The 21,962-nt window shown below is 49.2% G+C and overlaps 1 long non-coding RNA gene across 1 annotated transcript in view; it reads left to right on the forward strand.

Moving 5' to 3' along the window:
• The first annotated feature begins 10,935 nt into the window (after nt 1-10,935).
• The window catches only part of LOC105738090, a 31,732-nt gene continuing 20,705 nt past the window's right edge, over nt 10,936-21,962 (forward strand). The window contains exons 1-3 of the long non-coding RNA XR_004028671.1: nt 10,936-11,165; nt 11,441-11,624; nt 12,188-12,311. This is a non-coding gene — a long non-coding RNA (uncharacterized LOC105738090). The remainder of the gene's footprint in view (nt 11,166-11,440; nt 11,625-12,187; nt 12,312-21,962) is intronic.

Here is a 21,962-nt window from a genome sequence, read left to right on the forward strand (position 1 = left end):
CCTCCTCCCAGAAAACAGAAAAAGAGGCCAGTGCATGTCTAAGGGGAGAGGAATTGTCGGAGGATTATCAGAGCCTGGGGCCAGAGCAGTTGCCTGACTCCCTCACATCAGCTCCCTTTTCTTGCTCCACAGACTGTCAAACTCACTTTCTTCCACTGTGCCTATTTCCTCCAGTTGTCAGAGCTCTAGAAGTTCTTTTGCCAGATGGCCTGGGATAGAGACCTGTGGGCTCTGCAAATGTCTGAAAGTCCTTTATAAGGGTGGATTTAATGGTTGAGACTGGACAAGGTTTTGGTCAAGGGTCTGGGCTTTGGATTCTCTTTTGCCTCTCTGGGATCCCTGCAGCCCATGCTAAGGACCCATGACATAGCAACCAGGGTGCCTGACTTGGCCCAAAGATAACTGAGCCTTAGTCCTGAGTTCATGCCTGTCTTTGTCTCCTTTATATAGGCAGAAAATGATGTTCATGTTCTGCAAAGTGGACATTTTCCTCTACCAGGCCATCAACTATGTTCATTGCAAGCAAGCTGATTTAGGCAGAGCTGCAGGCAGTCTGTATGTTGATACACAGATTTGCTCTTCCACATCATCTCCACCTTTCAGTTCCTGACATCCACAAAGCTCCTTCCTCTATTTTTTTGGGCTGTTTACAAGTCTTGGATGGTCTCATTCTCTCCAGCCTCTACCTAGAAGTGAAAATATAGGGCTAGAAAACTGGCTTAGGATTTTGGATAACTTAAGTTTCATCCTTCCCAATTCTGCCACCTGATGCAAATCTCGTTGCTGCTCTGGCCTCAGTTTCCTCCAGCTATAAAATGGATTCATTGTATGTTGCCCTGCCCACTTCCCAGGGCAGTTGGAGAACAGTCTTTGAAGGTCGGGTATAGACATGTCTGCATGCAAAATAAGCTAGATGACATGTAGACCTGGTTTCCTAGAGAAATTAGATTGTGGGTATCAGAGCACAGAACAATGTACCTGGAAGGTGAACATCCTTGCAGAACAATATGCAAATGATTTCTCTGGTCTTGAGCTTGAGAGCACAGTTAATTTTTGAAATATTCTATATAGCCCTGCTCATAGCACATTGCCTCTTTAGGGAAACTCCTAGTTCTAACCTGAAACTCCTTCTCAATTTGTTACCACATTCTTCTAGGGTTTTGAGCCTGGCTCTGGTTGCTCAAGCAACATTTGGGAACCTCTGACTTGAAGGAAAATGACTAGCAAAGATGTTTCCCTAACCTTTTCATTCTCTGTTTTTCTTTCTTTTTCTTTTTCTTTTTTTTTTTGAGACAGTCTCACTCTGTCGCCCAGGCTGGAGTGCAGTGGCACGATCTCAGCTCCCTGCAAACTCTACTTCCTAGGTTCAAGCAATTCTCCTGCCTCAGCCTCCCAAGTAGCTGGGATTACAGGCACCTGCCACCATGCCTGGATAATTTTTGTATTTTTAGTGGAGACGGGGTTTCACCATGTTGGCCAGGCTGGTCTCCCAGGCTGGTCTCGAACTCCCGACCTTAAGTGATCCACCCGCCTCAGCCTCCCAAAGTGCTGGGATTACAGGCGTGAGCCACCGTGTCTGGCCCATTCATTGCTTTTTGATCCTTTGAGGATATGCGGTCAACTTGCTGTCTTATGCTGTTTCCAGGGTTCTGTTTAAAAAGGGATGTGGCACTCCTGCTTTTCAGGTGAGGCCTGAACAGTGGGTTATAGAGTGTGTATAGAGTCCTCATTTGCTTTTTCAGGGCCCATAATTTGGGTTCTGCACCCTAAAGCTGACTACTCCAGCGTTCTTTAACATGGCTAGAGGAGTATTTAGGGGCTCTTTATCCCCAAATGTGAGATAAACTGTGGCTGACTTGCTGGAGCAACTTCCCTTTAGGCTTCTTCACCTTCGAGTCAGAGAGGAGCATTGACCTAGACAGGCCCTGAGATTATTTTTCCAGAGATAAGTGTCTATCTCATGAATGCATAGTTTATCAGGGCCTATTCATTAGGTATCTTCTTGGTGGAGTGTTTTCATGGAAGTTGAAAAGGAGCCTTCACACTTTGGTCTCCTGCTCACTGAGGAGGCAGGACCTATCTATCCAGATATTGAGGTGCCATCCTCTAGTTAGACTAGATGGCAGTACCACATGGGGTGAGGGGTTGTGGGGGTGGCCCCAGGCTGAGGGTTCAGCTTCATGCCTTTTTTAAAGCTCCCTCTGTACAACCTTCTCTTTTACTTTTTTCCCTTAACTTATTTTGTCTGTTGATTGTTACTCACTCCTCTCATTCCCCAGCAGCCCTCTCCACCATTCTTCCATTGCTTTGCTTCCTGCCTATCATTCCCTGGCCATAAGCATCCAAAATGAATACTGGGCTGGGAGCGGTGGCTAACGCCTGTAATCCCAGCACTTTGGGAGGCCGAGGTGGGTAGATCACTTGAGGTCAGGAGTTCGAGACTAGCCTGGCCAACACGGTGAAACCCAGTCTCTACTAAAAAAAAAAAAAAATTAGCCAGGCATGATGGTGTGTGCTTGTAATCCTAGCTACTTGGGAAGCTAAAGCAGGAGAATCACTTGAACCTGGGAGGCAGAGGTTGCAGTGAGCTGAGATGGCGCCACTACACTCTGGCCTGGAGTGACAGAGCAAGACTCTCTTTCGGAAAAAAACAAAAAACAAAAAACAAAAAACAACAACAGCAACAACAACAACAAAAACCTAAAATGAATATTCACAAGTGCATTCACTTATACCCAGCTGTACAAAAGATGGCTCTCTAATTCCTTGGGGTCTGATCCAAACTGGAGTGCTACTCCAATTGGGCCACTTTGTGCAGACCTTCCAGGTTAACAGCTACCATGTTGCAGATAAACTCCTCATCCTTCACTGGAATGTCAAAGAATGAAATTTTAAGAGGAGGAATGCATGCCTGGGTGCAGTGGCTCATGCCTGTAATCCCAGCACTTTGACAGGCCGAGATGGGTGGATCTCCTGAGGTCAGGAGTTCGAGACCAGCCTGGCCAACAGGTGTTTGAGTACCTAGTCACTGGAAATGGGCATTGAGGGGTAGGAGGAGTTGGGCCTTGAGTATCAAAATGTGATTTTGACTAGAATGATCTGAGATCTATCCAGCACTGACATTCTGCATCTAATCAACTTCATATCTCTGAGCCTCAATTTCCTCCTTTGCAAAATAGAGATAACTCTGCTGGGTGTAGTAGCTCACACCTGTAATCCCAGCACTTTGGGAGGCGGGAGGATCACTTGAGCCCAGAAGTTCAAGACCAACCTGGGCAACACAGAGAGACTCCATCTCTATTAGACAGAGAGAGAGAGAGAAAGAGAGAGAGAGAGAGCTCTCCACATCCTGCCAACTTCACAGAGCTATGGGGGTGATAATTAGATGGCCATCCAGGTGGTAACCTATTATGGCCAGATTTCCCTGGTATTCTAATTGTTAGATGTTGAAAAGTAGCTGAAGTATATGGAATACTCCATGGATGTAAAGAGGTTAGATAACAAGTATTAGAATCATCCCAGCTCCAGAATCAGCACCCCTTTGGGGTGAGGGCACAACTCCAGGGAACAATGGCATTGTATGCTCCAGGTCTGAAGAGGGGAATGGATGGAAGAGAAACTTGTGGTCTGAGCCCTTCATGTGTGGAAAGTTGTCTTGCTTTACTCCTAGGAGTTCCAAGCCAACCAGGAAATTGATTTCTAAGATCACTTCATTTAAACATCATTTGGCTGCATAAATTCCATCCCAGCCCACAAAATATGTTTTGACCCCTGCCTAAGCTCCTGTTACCCCCACTGCTCTCCATTTTCCCTTCACTTATTATCCTTTCCTCCCCTCACCCAATTTTCTAAGCACCACAACCAGCCCGCCAGCAGCCAGCTCACTCAGGGCCTCATCCTTTGGACAAATTCCTAGAGCTCACAGCCCAGATGGGAGAATAATGAAGATTCATTTACCCCAGGACTCTTGCTTGATTTGTTGTTGAGCCTCTGCCTGATTTTCAGTCATCAGCGCCCAGTTTTATTCCCAGAGCCAGCAAGGGCCAAGCCTCATTTTCCTGGGTGCCCAATTCCTCCCCCATTTTCCTTCCATCCAGGCTTCAAGCCATAGGCCAAACGGGGGTCAAGGATGACGGCTCATCAGGGCCAAGCAGGTGGCCCTGCCCTAGGTTCAGCCCTAGGGAGCTTCTTGTTTTCTCCTGAACTTCCAAGAATCTCCATTCCCAGATTAGGCATGCTGTCGGATCTTGGCATGTGACACCAAACATGTCCCCCTTTCCCTCTTCTGCCTGAGTCTAAATGTCCCTTTTCCTTTGACCTACAATGTAGAAGATTCTTGCTAAGAGCTGGATGAGGAAGTCTTCGTGGGGTGGGGAGGGGCGGGGGGTGGTGGGTCGCATCAACTAGAGTGCAATTCTATGTGCGAAGAAGGAAAAGCCCAGCTTCCGAACCTCCAGGATAGCTTGTTTAAAATTTCTATTGAAAGAATCTAGGAGTATTTACTTCTCAGCTCTGGACGCTGAGTTTTCAGATCTGCATATTTTGCGTAGAAGGGCCTGTGTCAGGCTGTGAAGCCAGTTCCTGGCAGGCCAAATGTGGCAAAGAACCATTCAGTAAAGCAGCCAGCCCAGCAGCACAGGCCCGGGAGGCAGCCTTCGGAGCTGGTTCAGCTACAGAAGGTCTGAGACCCCTCTTCCAAGCCCCTTTAGGGAGCCTGACTCTCTGGCTTTCAAGCTGCCTGCTGTCCCCAATCCCTCTCTTTCTAGTGCAGACACTGAAGAACACGGTTGTGTCTTGTTTCCTGCCTGGAGCAGCTGGGGCTACGTGAATATCCTGTGGGATATTCCTGGAAGGTGACCTCCCTGTATCCTCCTCTTTCGGAGACAAAGGCAAAGCAGGATGTGGTTGGGAATTACACTTTTAAGGAACAGGACCATTAGGTGACGCTAAGCCTCTTAGCCACTATGTGGCGCCATTTACCCATTTTTCTATGCAAGGTTAGTGGGCGGTGGCTACACGAAAAGCAAACCAAATATCAAAACTCGAAAACTTTTCAGGGATCTAGTTCTGACTAGGCTCCTAATATGTTGAGGGTACTTGGGCAAATCTCTTGACCTCTAGGAGCCCCAGTTCCTCATTTTGTGAAATAGGAGACAGATGGGGGGGTCCCTGAAATCCATTCCAGCTTCATAATTTTGCAGCTATGAGAGTGAATTCCCAGTGATCATCCCAGCGATGCAATTTTGGGCCTTTGGGTCACACACAGGGTGGGTAAAAAAAAAAAAAAAAGCGCACAAGGGCCAAGGCATGGGTTTGGGGGTGAGGAGAGTGAGAAGGGGGTGGTCATGGAAGCAAGGATCCTCTAAGACACATGGGCCAGGATTTTTCTTGAGCCTTCCATGGCGCTAGGGAAAAGATAAGGAGCCATTCATTTGCTTAGTAAACATTGATCACAAACTGGATGCCAGGCACTGTGTGATAGAGGCAAGGCTGAGGTGGTGGGTGGGAGAGAAGTAAATGGTGGGTGGGATACCAAGATGAGTAAACCTCTAAGTGTTTACCAGCCAGTGGGGAATAGACAAGTAAACAAATAACCAGTACACAAGGGAGAATGGAGTCTATGCTAAACAGAACTATAAACTGCTGGAGGTGACCGGGAGGAAGGAGGGATATATTCTGACCAGATAAGAAAGGTCTCACAGGGGAGGAGCCATTTTAACTGGGCTTTGAAACATTAACAGATGTGTGTGTGTGTGGTGGGGGAGGGGTTTGGAGAAAGGGAGAGCAGGAGCGGGAGGGAAAGGCAGGCATTCTGGGCAGAAGGAATGGCTTAAGGAAAAACAGAGGGATGGGTACATTATGCTGTTTTGGGGGAATAGGGAGTAGTCTGAGGTGGCAGGAGAAATGGAGTGGGAAAAGAGTTCGCAAAAATGGTTTGGGGCCAGATTATGGATTTACAGAGACTTTTCACCTGGCCAGATAAGGTACAGAGTGTATGGGACAGGCTCCCAAGATATGGACAGAGTTCTAGCCCTCCTGTATGGAGATGGCAAGACCCAGTACTTCACACGTATACAAGGCCACCAAGGGACAGTTAAGGTGAACAAGGCAGGCAAGCCTGACTGAAAGTATGGTAGATTAAAGGGAAAGGGAGCCTGAGAGGGCATTCTGAAGGAGGGCAGTCTTCCAACAGCGAGTATTCCACTCTCCTACATAGTAGAAGCTTTTAAAAATTTAACTTATTTTATTACTATTTTTTTTTTTGAGACAGAGTCTTGCTCTGTCGCCCAGGCAGGAGTGCAATGGCATGATCTCAGCTCACTGCAACCTCAGCCTCCTGAGTAGTTGGGATTAAAGGCGCTCACCACTATGCCTGGTTAATTTTTGTATTTTTAGTAGAGACAGAGTTTCACCATATTGGCCAGGCTGGTCTCCAACTCCTGACCTCAGGTGATCCACCTGCCTCAGCCTCCCAAGGTGCTGGGATTACAGGCGTAAGCCACTGTGGCTGGCTTATTTAACTTTTATTTTAGGTTCAGGGGTACATGTGCAGGTTTGTTATATAGGTAAATTGCATGTCACGGGGGTTTGATTGTAGATTATTTAGTCACCCAGGTAATAAGCACAGGTAATAATACCTGAAAGGTAGTTTTTCAATCCTCTCCCTCCTTCCACCCTTCACCCTCAAGTAGGCCCTGGTTTCTGTTGTTTCCCTCTCTGTGTCCGTGTGTTCTTATCATTTAGTTCCCACTTATAAATGAGAGGATGCAGTATTTGGTTTTCTGTTCCTCATTAGTTCACTTAGGATAATAGCCTCCAGTTCCATTCATGTTGTTGCAAGGGACATGGTATCACTCCTTTTAATGACTATGTAGTATTCCTTTTTTTTTTTGAGACAGATTCTTACTCTATTGACATGGCTGGAGTGCAGTGGCATGATCTCGGCTCACTGCAACCTCCACCTCCCGGGCTCAAGGGATTCTCATGCCTTAGCCTCTTGAATAGCTGGGTTTACAGGTGTGTACCACCATGGCCGGCTACTTTTTGTATTTTTAGTAGAGATGGGGTTTTGCCATGTTGCCCAGGTTGTTCTCAAAGCCCTGGCCTCAAGTGATCCACCAACCTTGGTCTCCCAAAGTGCTGGGATTACAGGCGTGAGCCACTGTATGCAGGCTTTTTATGTCTACATAGTATTCTATGGTTTATATGCACCACATTTTCTTTATTATTATTATTATTGAGACAAGGTCTGACTCTGTCGCCCAGGCTGGAGTGCAGTGGCATGATCTCAGCTCACTGCAACCTCTGCCTCCCGGGCTCAAGTGATTCTCATGCTTCAGCCTCCCATGTAGCTGGGACTACAGGCGTGTGCCACCACACCTGGCTAATTTTTGCATTTTAAGTAGAGATAGGGTTTCATGATGTTTCCCGCACTGGTCTTGAACTCCTGGGCTCAAGCAATCCTCCTGCCTTGACCTCCCAAAGTGCTGGGATTACAGGCATGAGCCACTGCACCTGGCCCCACATTTTCTTTATCCAATCTATCGTTGATGGTCATTTAGGTTTATTCCATGTCTTTGCTATTGTGAATAGTGCTGCAATGAACATAGGTGTGCATGTGTCTCTGTAATGGAACAATTTATATTCCTTTGGTTGGGTGTATACCCAGCAATGGGATTGCTGGGTCGAATGGGAATTCTGTTTTGAGTTCTTTGAGAAACTGCCACACTGCTTTCTTTTATTTATTTGTTTATTTATTTTGAGACAGGGTCTCTGTTACCCAAGCTGGAGTGTAGTGGCATGATCATAGCTCACTGCAGCCTCAAACTTCTGGGCTCAAGTGATCCTCCCACCTCAGCCTCCCAAATTGCTAGGATTACAGGTGTATGCCACCATGCCTGGCTAATGTTATTATTTTTTTATTTTGTAGAGACAGGGTTTTGCTATGTTGCCCAGACTGGTCTCAAACTCCTTGTCTCAAGTGATCCTCCCACCTCAGCCTCCCAAAATGCTGGGATTACAGGAGTGAGCCACCATGCCTGGCCCTACACTGCTTTCCACAATGGCTGAGCTAATTTACATTCCCACCAGCAGTGTATTTGCATTTCCTTTTCTCCACAGCCTTGCCAGCATCTGTTATTTTTTGGCTTTTTAATGCTAGCCATTGTGACTGGTGTGAGATAGTATCTCATTGTGGTTTTGATTTGCATTTCTCTAATGATAAGTGATGTTGAACGTTTTTTTATATGCTTGTTGGCTGCATGCTTGTCTTCTTTTGAAAAGTGTCAGCTGGACGCGGTGGCTAACGCCTGTAATCCTAGCACTTTGGGAGGCTGAGGTGGGCGGTTCACGATGTCAGGAGTTCGAGACCAACAGCGTGGCCAACATAGTGAAACCTCGTCTCTACTAAAAATACAAAAAATTAACCAGGTGTGGTGGCAGGTGCCTGTAGTCCCAGCTACTTTGGAGGCTGAGGCAGGAGAATCCCTTGAACCCAGGAGGCAGAGGTTGCGGTGAGCTGAGATCGCACCACAGCACTCCAGCCTGGGCAACAAGAGTGAAACTCCATCTCAAAAACAAAACAAAGCAAGCAAAAAAAACAAAAAACAAAAACTGCCTGTTCATGTCCTTTGCCCACTTTTTAATGGGGTTGTAGTTTTTTGCTTGTTAATTTAAGTTTCTTACAGATTGTGGATATTAGATCTTTGTTGGATGCATAGTTTGCCAATATTTTCTCCCATTCTGTAGATTGTGTTTACTTTGTTGATAGTTTATTTTTCTGTACAGAAACTCTTTAACTAGGTCTCATTTGCCAATTTTTATTTTTTAATTTTCTATTTTTGTTTTATTATTATTATTATTATTTTATTTATTTTTGGAGACAGAGTCTCGCTCTGTCGAGCAACCTCCGCTTCCTGGGTTCAAGAAATTCTCCTGCCTCAGCCTCCCGAGTAGCTGGGACTAGAGGCACACGCTGTCACACCTGGCTAATTTTTTTGTATTTTTAGTAGAGACGGGGTTTCACCATGTTGGCCAGGCTGGTCTCGAACTCCTGAGCTCAAGCGATCCACCTGCCTTGGCCTCCCACAGTGCTGGGATTACAGGCAATTTTAATTTTTATTTTTGAATTGCTTTTGGCATCTTGGTAGAAGCTTTAAAGATCTGATCTATGAGGAACAAGAAGAGGTCCTGCTTCAAGGATGGAAGAGTCATTCCAGGAAACCTGGCAAACTGCCTCTGCTGTGGCTGCATTTGCAGGACTAGTCACCAGTTTGTTTCCAGTTAGACCTCACCAGCCAGCGGCAAATAGGAAAAGGCTGAGGCATTATGGGATCTGGCATCAGTTTAGTTAGGATAATAAAGCAGGTGGGATTTAGGTCAGACTTAAGGAAAGCAGAAGACTGTATTCTGAAGAGTGAGAGATCTGGTAACCATAAGAGGTTATAACTTGTGTTTGTTCAATAGCCGATGAGTGCCCACTCAATGCCAGGAGCATGGCTGGAGGGAGGAGTATGAAAAGTACTCTAGGAAAAAAAACCAAAGCAGGTTATGAGAATGCAGAGGACAGGACCCTGTGTTGGAGGAAAGGCATCAAGGAAGGCTCCCACAAAGTGGTGAGACATTAGAGATGGATATGGAAGAAGTATTTGATATACAGTTGGAGGGGATAGAGCAGTGTCCTGAAGAAAAGCACCATGCATGAAAGAGACTGGCAGGTTTAGGGAAGCAAGAAGCAAATGCCCTGGAGTGGTTGAGGAGAAGCACAGGTGAGCGGAAGGGAAAGGGGGCAGGGCAGAGAGAGGGAGTTGCTGCTTCTACCCTCCCCACTCTGAAAATCTCCAAGTGCCCAAGTTCTTATTTGCCATTTTTTGTTGAGTTAAGAATCCAGCTCTGTAGAGCTGAACTCAGGGGTCCCTGTATACCTTTGTGTTTGTCACCATTCCCCTCCGCTCTCATTCTAGCCATGAAGTCCACTGAGGAAACCACCCGCTGCACCAGCCTTACAGCAAGTCAGTAATGAAGAGGGAAGAGGAGCCAGGAGCCTGCTCACATGTCTTGAAACTCTTAATTCAGCTCAGCCCTGGCTCTGAGGGAGGAATGGGCTGAAAAGGAAGAGTTAGGGAGGGTGTTAGATTGTGGTAGGAATTTTTATTCCTCATAGAAATTTCTGGTCTGGTGAAGGGAGAGAGGCATGGAGGCTGGGCCAAGGGGTAGGGGCTACCTTGGAATTTAGATTCATCTGGGTGCTCCATTAGCAAACTCTCATTAGCAAAATAGGAGACTGGCCCAATCCTCAGGGAGGGGTCCTGGAGGCAGGAGTCGGGGAAGGGTGGAAGGAGGGGCTATGGCTTGTCTCAAAGGGGCTGGGGTATCTGCCAGTTCTGGCAGAGGCCACAGGCAAGCAGGATTCTCTCTTGTTCCTCTGCCCCTCCCCTTCTCCAATCTCTATCCCCTGCCTTGGCATGAGGGCCTCTAGAGAAAAGAAAAGAAAAATGAGTGGGCAGAAACAGCTGGATACAGTCAGGAACACATCTGGCCTCCCTGGCTGTCTCCTGGTCCTTGTTTTGCTCCTCCCCCTACACCCCTTCCTCCTCTGCAGGCTTCTGATAGGAGGACTGTAGCAGAGCTGGGGGAAGGGTGGGGAATTAGAGTGGGACTGGGTGATGGGGGAGAAAGTTGTTTCAAATATTAACTGGTCTTGTGAGATGTCTTCTTGGCTGGAGCCTGACCACCTAACTTACTGTTTTTCCTCCAGCTGCTGCCTCCTCCTTTCCCTCTGCTGCAGGCTGGAACTAAGGGCGGCGGGTGGCGGGGGGAGGAGGAAGGAGGAGAAGCAAAGTTGGCCAGGGTCCTGCTGGCTGGGGGCCAGGACTGCCTCCCTAAACAAGCAGGCGGGGGCACATATAGCCCTGGGTTGAGTTGTTGCCCTTACTCATCTGGCCACAGCAGGAACAAGAGGTGCCCGGAAAACCCTAGCTCTTGGCTATCTCTTCCCTGAGCACACCCTGGCCCTGGGGCCTGAGATCTCTCCATGCAGGGGCAGCCATGAGCTCCGGGGGCAGCAAGGCTGGCCACATCACCCGCCCCGCCACCTCCGGCCCCGCCGCTCAACCAGCCATCAGTCCCTTAACTGCCAGTGTTCGTGGACTATGCAAAACAACCAAGTGAGTGAGCAGGGGCTGGCTGGGGGTTGGGAGAGGTTCCTGGACTGAGAGTGCCAGCCTGTGCCCTCTTTTTTTGCCCTCAGGGACAAACATGGGAGGCTTAGGCAAACTCTTCTCAGGGGGTAGGGGACACTGAAATGTTGATCATTGTAGGTGTTTTGACCCCCAGCCCCCAACCATTTGCTTTTCTGTGTTCCTCTTGCCCTCTCTCCCTCTCTCTCTCTCTCTCTCCTCCTGCAACTCCCCACTCTGTTCTTATTCCTTTCTATTCCCAGGCAAGGGACTCATTAAGCCCAAAGCAATTTTAGGGTGCCCAGTAGAGAGACTCACAGAGGCTGCTAGTGCCGATGCTGCTGGTGCTGCTGCTGAGGAGTGCCCAGGACCGGGAGCCAGGGGAGTTGGAGTCAATAACCATCACTGTCAGTTCTGCCGCCCGCCCAAGCCAGTTTCTCCAGTGAGGTACCTCCTACTCCCTGTGGAGGCCTGGGGATCTCTAAGGCCCTGTGACAGCTTCCCTGTCACTCCCATTTTCACTCCACTCTCTATCCCCTGCACTTAGCCTCCCTTGGTGGCTCTTCCATTTACTTCTTTCCCCATCCCACCCCACCCCAGTCCCAAGTTTTCAAAGTGATGACAGAAGATTAAGAGATGCCCCATTCCTATCTTGGCCATTTAGTCTGCAGTTGCCTGTCTGTAACTTCCCCTGCTGTATACCGTGGCACAACTATTCTCTCAGAGCCACGAGGTGTCTCCCAAGAGCCCCTGAAAGACATCTGTTTTTCTCCTGGAACCGCTGGGCCCTGGAGAGACTGGCCAGTCACTGTGACCACACTTGAGAGCTCACTGTCCTCCTGATTCCTGAAGACCCAGGAGGAAAAGGCATTCCAGCTCCCTGCCTGGGTGCCTGGGCAGTCACATCACTTCTGTGGCTCTCAGCCCCCTTTCTGCCCTGGCCAAACCTGGGAAGGGAGAGGAAGGCAGGAGGGCCATGTCCTAACCCCTGTCATCCCTCCTCTTGCCAGCAGATCCCAGCCAGCCTAGAAAAAGGCTCACAGTTTTCCATGGAGGGCTTGGATAATAAACTGATTCTGGATGTTGGTGGCATACGCCACCTGATCTACATCAGCACCATGAGGGCCTTTCCAGGTACCCACCTCTACAAGCTGACTGAGCCATCCCCACCTGGCACCCCAGCTGCTCAGGGCCCACTGGTCCAAGAGCTTTTCTTCTCTTTTCTTTTCTTCTTTTTTTTTTTTTTCTGAGATGGAATTTCGCTCTTGTTGCCCAGGCTGGAGTGCAATGGTACAATCTCGGCTAACTGCAACCTCTGCCTCCTGGGTTCAAGCGATTCTCCTGCCTCAGCCTCCCAAGTAGCTGGGATTACAGGTGTACCCCACCATGCCCAGCTAATTTTTTGTATTTAGAGGTTTCACCATGTTGGTCAGGCTGGTCTGGAACTCCTGAGTACAGGTGTGAGCCACCGGGGCCGGCCAAGAGTTTTTCTTTGATTGCAATCCTGAGCTCTTTGGTTACGTGCTGGGCTACTACCATATCAGCAGCTGCACTGCCCTGCCAACATTTGTTGGGATGTCCTAGAGGAGGAGTTGGCTTATTGGGGCCTGGCGGAAGCAGCCCTGGCACCTTGCTGCTGGCTCAAGCAAAGTGGCAAGGAGACCCATACCCAGGACTTTCTGTCCTGGGAGGCCTGTGAGAATGCCTGCATGCATGAATGCCTTCTGCTGAACCACATAGAAGGCCAGGGACTGAAAAATACTTGGAAACCGTGGCTCTGGGTGCTTCTTGACCAACCTCAGTCTTCCTTAGGGGCCAGGGTAACTCATAAACAGTGTGTGGCACCATGCTAGACACTCCTACCCCGAAAGGACCCTCCCAAAATGCCACAATGGCTACACACTTGCCATGGTGCTTGGGACTCGAATCTATAGACTTCCGGCACAATTTGGGGGCATCCCTCAAAAAGGGAAGCCAAGAAGGGTGGAAGTATAGTTAGAGAGGTGGGGATGCTGGCAAATGGGATTTCTGACAAGCATCTTTTTCTCTTGTGCCTTTCCCTGATCTCCACATTCTTTGCCATGTGTACCCTGGACATCTTCCAGGAGGTGGAAGTCCAGCTGGATTACTTCTCTGGCAACTTCACTACTATGGAACATGGGATGGGAGTGGGGGAAAACCAGCAGCAGCAGTAGCAGCAGAACAACGGTTTTGTTTACTGCCGTGCCCCACATCTGCTATACCTGGAGCTGCTCTGTCCCCTTTGGTTTGGAACTGACCTCTTTGCCTGGACCATTTCCTGCCCTAATAAGGTGTGCTTCCTGTGTAGCCCTCTCAATCTAGCTGATATCTTCTGGTTGTTGCCTGCATTGGTGGAATTGGTGGTAGGGGACAAGGCTGTATGGCAACTCTATCTTAGCCTAATCCTTGGGGCCATTCATTCTCTCTATGTCCTCAAGCTGGTTCGTCTCCTGGGCTTCCTTGTAAAGTCCTTGGCCATGAAAGTCCTTGTTCATACCCTCCATTCTTCCTGGAAAGAGGTGTGTGCCTTTCTCCTGATTTGGGTGGCTGAAATCTTATCCTTTGGCTTGCTCTTCCTCTATGGGGAACTCTTTTTTTTTTTTTTAAATTTTTTTTTGCACACAAAAACAATAAACATTTTCTAAAAATACATACAAACAAAAAGATGCGTATCAAACATATTAGGAAGGTTACACATGGGAAGTCGGGGAATAGAAATGGGGGGTAGGAGTTAAAATAAGGTAGAGAGGGACTTTATGTGGATCAGTGATAATAACTCAATCCTCTATTTGACAAAGAAGAGGGAGAAGGAAGAGGAAGAAAAAGAAAGTGGGATAAAGGATCAGAAAGGGAGGAAAATAGAAAAAATTAGAGTATGACTCCAGGGTAGACCTGTTTTGTTGTCACTGAATTGGTTGGTTGGTTTGTCTGTTGTATTTTTCATGTTTCGTCAAGTTGGCCAGACTGGTCTCGAACTCCTAGCCCGAAGTGATCAACCCGCCTCGCCCCCAGAGTGCCGGGACCACAGGCGTGAGCCACCACGTCCAGCCCCCACATTGCTTCTGGCCTCCATTGTAGACCTCCCAGACGGAGCGGCCGGGCAGAGGCGCTCCTCACTTCTTCCCAGACACGGGGCGGCCGGGCAGAGGTGCTCCTCACTTCCCAGACGGGGCGGCCAGGCAGAGACGCTACTCACTTCTTCCCAGACGATAGGTGGCCGGGCAGAGGCGCTCCTCACTTCCCAGACGATGGGTGGCCGGGCAGAGGCGCTCCTCACTTCCCAGACGGGGCGGCCGGGCCGAGGCGCTCCTCACTTCCCAGACGGGGCGGCCGGGCCGAGGCGCTCCTCACTTCCCAGACGGGGCGGCCGGGCAGAGGTGCTCCTCACTTCTTCCCGGACGGGGCGGCCAGGCAGAGGCGCTCCCCACTTCTTCCCGGATGGGGCGGCCGGGCAGAGGCGCTCCTCACTTCTTCCCCGATGGGGCGGCCGGGCAGAGGCGCTCCTCACCTCCCAGACGATAGGTGGCCGGGCAGAGGCGCTCCTCATTTCACAGATGGGGCGGCCGGGCAGAGGCACTCCTCACTTCCCAGACGGGGTGGCCAGGCAGAGGCGCTCTTCACTTCCCAGACGGTGGGTGGCTGGGCAGAGGCGCTCCTCACTTCCCTGATGGGGTGGCCGGGCAGAGGCGCTCCTCACTTCCCAGACGATGGGTGGCCGGGCAGAGGCTCTCCTCACTTCCTAGACGGGGTGGCCGGGCAGAGGCGCGGGCAGAGGCGCTCCTCACTTCTTCCCGGATGGGGCGGCCGGGCAGAGGTGCTCCTCACTTCTTCCCGGACGGGGCGGCCGGGCAGAGGCGCTCCTCACTTCCCAGACGGGGCGGCCGGGCAGAGGCGCTCCTCACTTCTTCCCGGACGGGGCGGCCGGGCAGAGGCGCTCCTCACTTCTTCCCGGACGGGGCGGCCGGGCAGAGGCGCTCCTCACTTCTTCCCGGACGGGGCGGCCGGGCAGAGGCGCTCCTCACTTCTTCCCGGACGGGGCCGCCGGGCAGAGGTGCTCCTCACTTCTTCCCGGACGGGGCGGCCGGGCAGAGGCGCTCCTCACTTCCCAGATGGGGTGGCCGGGCAGAGGCGCTCCTCACTTCTTCCCAGACGGGGCGGCCGGGCAGAGGCGCTCCTCACTTCTTCCCAGATGGGGCGGCCGGGTAGAGGCGCTCCTCACTTCTTCCCGGACGGGGCGGCCGGACAGAGGCGCTCCTCACTTCCCAGACGGGGCGGCCGGCCAGAGGAGCTCCTCACTTCTTCCCGGAAGGGGTGGCCGGGCAGAGGCGCTCCTCACTTCCCAGACGGGGCGGCCGGGCAGAGGCGCTCCTCACTTCTTCCCGGACGGGGCGGCCGGGCAGAGGCGCTCCCCACGTCCCAGATGGGGCGGTGGCCGGGCAGGGGCTCGGGAGGCTGAGGCGGGCAGAGCACTCGGCGTCAGGAGCTGGCGAGCAGCGTGGCCAACATGGCGACCGCGCGCCTGCAGCCAAAGGAGAAAAAGCAGGCAGCGGTGGCGTGCGGCGGCAGTCCCAGGCAGTCCGCGGCGCGGGCAGCAGCGTGCTGAGTAGATTGCAGCCTGGGCCACAGAGGGAAAGAGAAGAAAGAAAGGAAGGAAGGAAGGAAGGAAGGAAGGAAGGAAGGAAGGAAGGAAGGAAGCCAGCCAGCCTCTATGGGGAACTCTTAAGCATGTCTATCTCAGGTCAAAGTGAGCCCCACTTGGGAGACATCTTCACATGTCTCTGGTGGACTGTCATAATTCTCACCACTGTCGGCTAAGGAGATGTCTATTCCCTCTCTGCTCTGGGCCAGCTCACTGCTGCTGTCACAGCCACTGCAGGCAGGTGCACTGGTATCTTGCTGGTTCCTATGCTCCTGGTCCACTTCCAGCGCTATTATGCTGTGGCCCTGGCTCGCCAGAAACTAAGGCCCAAAAGGACCCTGTAAATAGGCCTATTGATCCAGACGGATGGACCCCACCTTCCCTTCTTTCCTTTTGCCAGTTTCTGGTTACAGATAAGAAGGAGCCCCAGATCATGGCAATTCCTGCTAGTCAGGATCAGCTAACCATTACCTGCAGGTCATACTTTTCCCTATTATCAAGGGGACACCCTGAAGGAAGGGGCCTGGGGCAAGGCTAGCTAGGCTTCAGCTTTCCCTTGCCCTACCCCAGGCCTTTTTCTTAACCCTGGAGTGACCAGAAAGGATAGAAAGTAGTTCTTCCTGGATTAGTGTTATATCTCCCTCTCAACTAGTTCTCCCCTTCCATCCCTTCATCCCTGACCCTGCCATCTAGACCAGGGTCCAGATGAGAGACTTCTGAGTGATGGTAGCCATAGAATATCAACATCAATTGCCTATGAGTATTAATGGTGATTGTCTGTGGGTATTGATAGTTAATTGTCTGTGAGTACCTGACAGCAACTGGTTATGGCTATTGATGACAATTGGTACTTTCAGTGCCCAAGCATAGCCAGATCGTAGCATTGCTCCCCCTACGGCTCCTGGGACAAATGCTCCTTAGAGCTGTAAGAAGGCCTTTGAAGGTCCTCAGAGACTCCAGGCAGATGCGAGTCAGTCAGGTCTGAACCAAAGTACTCTAACTGCATGATATCCTCTTCATCCCTTTTTTTTTTTTTTTTTTTTTTGATGGAGTCTCGCTCTCTTTCCAGGCTGGAGTTCAGTGGCGCCATCTTGGCTCACTGCAACCTCTGCCTCCTAGGTTCAAGTGATTCTCTTGCCTCAGCCTCCCAAGTAGCTGGGACTACAGACACGTGCCACCACACCCAGCTAATTTTTGTATTTTTAGTAGAGACGTGATTTCACCTTGTTGGCCAGGCTGGTCTCGAACTCCTGACCTCGTGATCTGCCCACCTCGGCCTTCCAAAGTGCTGGGATTACAGGTGTGAGCCACTGTGCCCGGTCTCTCTTCATCCCATTTTATCCTTGCCCACTCGTTCTCATCTCTGTGACTTTTTCATAATATTTTAGATATAGTATTAGCCATCATTAATCACAATGTATTAGTCAATATTAGTCACAATACCTCAGCCATGATAATAGTATGTAATCACCTATAGATATGAAATGTTATCATTGCACATCACATGGACAGGAATGAAGAAACTGGGATTTTTGGCAACAATAGGCAAGCAATTTCCTCTTCCAGATTAAAAAACAATTTTGAGGCTGGGTGCAGTGGCTCACACCTGTAATCCCAGCACTTTGGGAGGCCGAGGTGGGCGGATCACTTGAGCTCAAGAGTTCGAGACCAGCCTGTCCAATATGGTGAAACCTCGTCTCTACTAAAAATACAAAAATTAGCCAGGCATGATGGTGCATGCCTGTAATCCCAGCTACTCAGGAGGCAGAGGCAGGAGAATCACTTGAACCCAGGAGAAGGAGGTTGCAATGAGCCTAGATTGCATCACTGCACTCTAGCCTGGGAGACAGAGAGGGATTCCATCTCAAACCAAGACCGATTTTGATTTTGCTTATTTATTAATTCTTTATTATTTTTTCCAAACACTTTTTAGTACCTACAATGGGTCTACCCTAATCCTCACTGCTACCTTCCCACCTCTTCTATTTTTTTTTTTTTTTAACTACCTGCATGTTTTTTCCTCCCTCCTTTTCCTGTGGTGCTTCCCATCATACACATCTTTTGGAAATGGCTTCCAGGAGGAAGAGAAGGGGCCATCTCAGGTCTGACTTCAAATCAAGCCACTGGGTTGTCTGAGAAGTACCCCAAGCAACTAGTCTGGACTGGGAGGTTGAATTGAGTCCTTGCTGTTGCTGAAGCTGTGAGAATAATTCTGTTTACAAAACTTTTAAATAAAATATCCTTCAAAATATCCTTCAAAGTCTCTGTCCCAGGGTCTGTTTGTGGTTTTTCTGGGAGAGGCTTGTAGGAATCAGCAGTGGTGGGGTGGTGCAATAAACTAATGACAAGACAGTATAGACAAATTATTTTATTTTTATTTTATTATTTTTTTGAGAGGGAGTCTTGCTCTGTCACCCAGGCTGGAGTGCAATGGCGTGATCTCAGCTCACTGCAACCTCTGCCTCCCAGGTTCAAGTGATTCTCCTGCCTCAGCCTTCTGAGTAGCTGGGATTACAGGCACATGCCACCACTCCTGGCTAATTTTTGTATTTTTAGTAGAGACAGGGTTTCACCATGTTGTGCAGGCTGGTCTTGGACTCCTGACCTCAGGTGATCCACCCGCCTCAGCCTCCCAAAGTGCTGGCATTACAGGCATGAGCCACTGCGCCCGGCAGGCAAATTATTTGATGGGGTAAAAAGCAGTTTGTTATCTTCATTGAGTCTGTTCCTCACAATAAACTACTATCACTCACAGACACCTTGATTGGGAGAGAAAAACTTTTTGTTTGTGTTGGGAGCAGGTTGAGGAAGGGAAGGAGACAGGTCTAGGAGTTGCTGGTGGAAACTGTGGGTACTTATCAGAGGTGGGAGGTTGTAGGCAGAGAGGTTTCCGTTTAAGGAACACTGAGAAAGGATCAGAATAGTGGCAAAACATCAAAGACAATCTCGACCTTCTCATTGCCTAGAAGTGAAAGGTGTTGGAGCAATTTGCTGCTTTCAGAGACCATTCTAGTCCACCACCCTTAATTTAGAGTTGGGAAAAAACGAAGTTTAGAGAAGTGGGAGAATTTCCCTAAGGGCACAAAGGTGAGTAGTGGCAGACCTGGGAGTTCTGTCACCTCACAGCAATACTGTATTAATCTTTGTCAATTCATTAGCATCAGAGGTGGGTTGTTAGAATTTCCAGACAAAAGTAGAGAAAACTGTACCCTGTTGTAGGCAGCAGCAATGGTGGTAGTGGCATGAGGGGATGGTGGTGGGATGAAGTGGTGGGGGTGGGACTAGGATGTAATGGAAAGCCTTGGAAGCTTGAATGAGTAGGCTTGGATATTAGGGTTGAAAGGACCTTTGGGAATTGGTGGCCCCTACTTGGGTAGCGGCAGAGAAGCATAGACTACCACAGAACATTATAAAAATAACCAGATAGAATATCAGGGCTGGGAGAAACCTGGAAGCTCATCAAGTCCAGCTCCCTCCTGTTTCAGGTGGGGAAACTGAGGCCAAGAGAGAGGCTGAAAACTTGCCCTGGTTTCTACAGTGAATCAGGAGAGAAGTAGGGCTGCAACCATCCCTGTCACACAAGAAGAAACACTGGCTGCCTTTGTTGTTTCCCTGGCATCTGAGTTGGATGGTCAGACTTTTTAACCAAGAAAGAGAGATGACGGAGGGGAGCCCGGTGTTTCATGGCCTGCCTAGAACTACTTATATAATTAAACATTATAGAATGACAGCATGAAAGCCTTAGTATGCACCTGTTTCTGTAACGTAACCCTATATCTGAACCCACCCTACACCTCCAGCATGTAATGCCCTGCAATACTGAGTCCAAGAAGCCCCTCAAATTTAGTGATACCTCAAGACTGAGACCACAAATCCTCTAGACAGTGGGGCCTTCCCTGAATACCAAGCACTCCCTAGTCTTTTTCATGATTAAGTTCTCACTCTCACACTAAGGTCACTCCTTTTTTCTGCCCAGGCATAAATTTTATCTTCTCTGGGGAGGGAAGGGAGTAGATGGGGATGCTGAAAAGCACTTTAATTTGAGCAGTTCTTGCCATATCTTTGCCCCACATGTGAAAACTTCTCAGCCATGGAACTAACTTGTTCCCATACCCACTCTCATAGCACAGTCACACTCCACCCCCATTCATCCACACCCCCGACATTTACGCACTTTGCCCATGGCAGAGACCCTACTGGCCATGCTCTCTGCACAGCCCTGGAAAGCCTCTTGTTTCTAGTCACTAGGAGAGAAGGTCCAGTCTCCCAGCACACACTTCTTATCTGGATGTCTCTCATTGTGAGGGACGACTGGGAGGTCTGTAGGCCAACCTCAGCCTGATTCTGGCCCTAACTAGAGAAGTACTCAGCGATCTCTTGCGCCCCCCTCTGGCCTCAGTTCTTCAGCAGTTGCTACAGCAAGTGGTCTAGTTGGGCCTGCACTTCCAGATCAGACCCATAGAGGGCAACCACTTGCCAGTTTATGAGAAATTATTCTGGGTGTGGCCTCTCCCTTTCTTCACTTCCTTTTCAGTGCTTGTAAAATTCTAGAACCACAGGCTGTCAGAATCAGAGGGTGTGTTTGGATAACTTATATTTGAATATCCTCATGATAAAGATAGAGAAACAGGCCCAGAGAAGAGATGAGACCAGTCTAAACTCAGACGGTGATTCACTCTGTGGCAGTTAGGGCTAGAATCCACGTTTCCTGAATGCCAGTTCAGAACTTTTGAAACACACTGCCAAGCATCTAACTCAAATGCCTCATTTTATAGTTGTGAAAACTGAGGCCCCGGAAAGAAGTTGACTAAGGTTATACAGTCGTTGTGATGGAGCTAGGACTCAAACCCAGGTCTTCTGAATCCCAGTCCAGATTCAGAAACATAATGTTAGGCATCTAGTTCATCCTATTGGTTTTTTTTTTTCTTTATAGATGAAAAGAGTTCAGAGAGGGAATGTAATTTACCTGAAGCCACAGAGTAAATTAGTGAAAATCAGAACCGGAGCCCAAGGCTGGCTGTAGAACTGGGACTGAATGGAAATTGGGGACTCTGACTTCTAGTCTCCAAGAAACCTCAATAACTTAGGGACCCCAGTGTCTTGGACTTAAATAACAGAGGTAGGGATGCAGTCTTTGCTTAAGCTGACTATGAATCCCCAGGAGGCTGGAATCTGGGGCATAGTGTGTATGTGTGTGTGTTGGGAGGGAGGGAGTCTGCTCTGGTTCCCTCCAAAAAACTCTTAAGAAAAGACTTACCTCATTTCTCCCCTTTCAAGGCCTCTGGCTTTGAGAGTGAGAAGATGACTCACTCATTGCCCACAGTTGCCGCTGAGAACATAATTGCTAGCTGGGAAATCACCAAAGCATCCAGCCATCACATTTGCAGAGTAGTGTCTTGTTTTTATCAAAGCTCTTTCCTATTTTTCTTTTTTTTTTATTTCAACTTCCTCAAGCTCCAGGGACCCAGACGAGGCAGATACCATTACCTCTTCTTTTATAAAGAAGAAACTCATTTATGGAGGGGTGGGGGGAATGAGGGGGGAGCTGAACCTGTGTTGGACCGACTGAGACTAAATCCCCAGTCTTTTGATTTCCAGCTTTCTGGGGTGTCTGCATAAATGCCCAGAGTCCCAGAGGAGACATCAGTGTCCCTCAAATGCCTGATGATAGCTCCCTCCCTCATTTATTAATCACTGAGCTGGGGCCAGGTACTGTACTGGGCTTTCATTGGAGACAAAGGTGACAGAGACCCTGCCTTTAAGTATTCACAATCTGGATATTGATTAGGTCACCACTCTGCCCATTTCAATCCTCAGCTTTCTCTTCTTCCTCTTCTACTAGAAGAATAACCCTTTCTCTTCTACTCTTTCTCTTCTACTAGAAAAATAACCCCAACAGTGCTTTATTTTATTTTATTTATTTCTTATGTATTTATTTGAGACAGAGTCTCACTCTGTTCCCCAGGCTGCAGTGCAGAACTTGATCACAGCTCACTGAAGCCCCAACCTCCTAGGCTCAAGTGATCCTCTCACTTTAGCCTCTTCTGAGTAGCTAGGACCACCATGCTTGGCTTTTTTTTTTTTTTTTTTTTTGAGACAGCATCCCACTATATTGCCCAGCCTGG

This window comes from Nomascus leucogenys, chromosome X, assembly GCF_006542625.1.
Source record: "Nomascus leucogenys isolate Asia chromosome X, Asia_NLE_v1, whole genome shotgun sequence".
Classification (NCBI taxonomy): Eukaryota; Metazoa; Chordata; class Mammalia; order Primates; family Hylobatidae; genus Nomascus; species Nomascus leucogenys.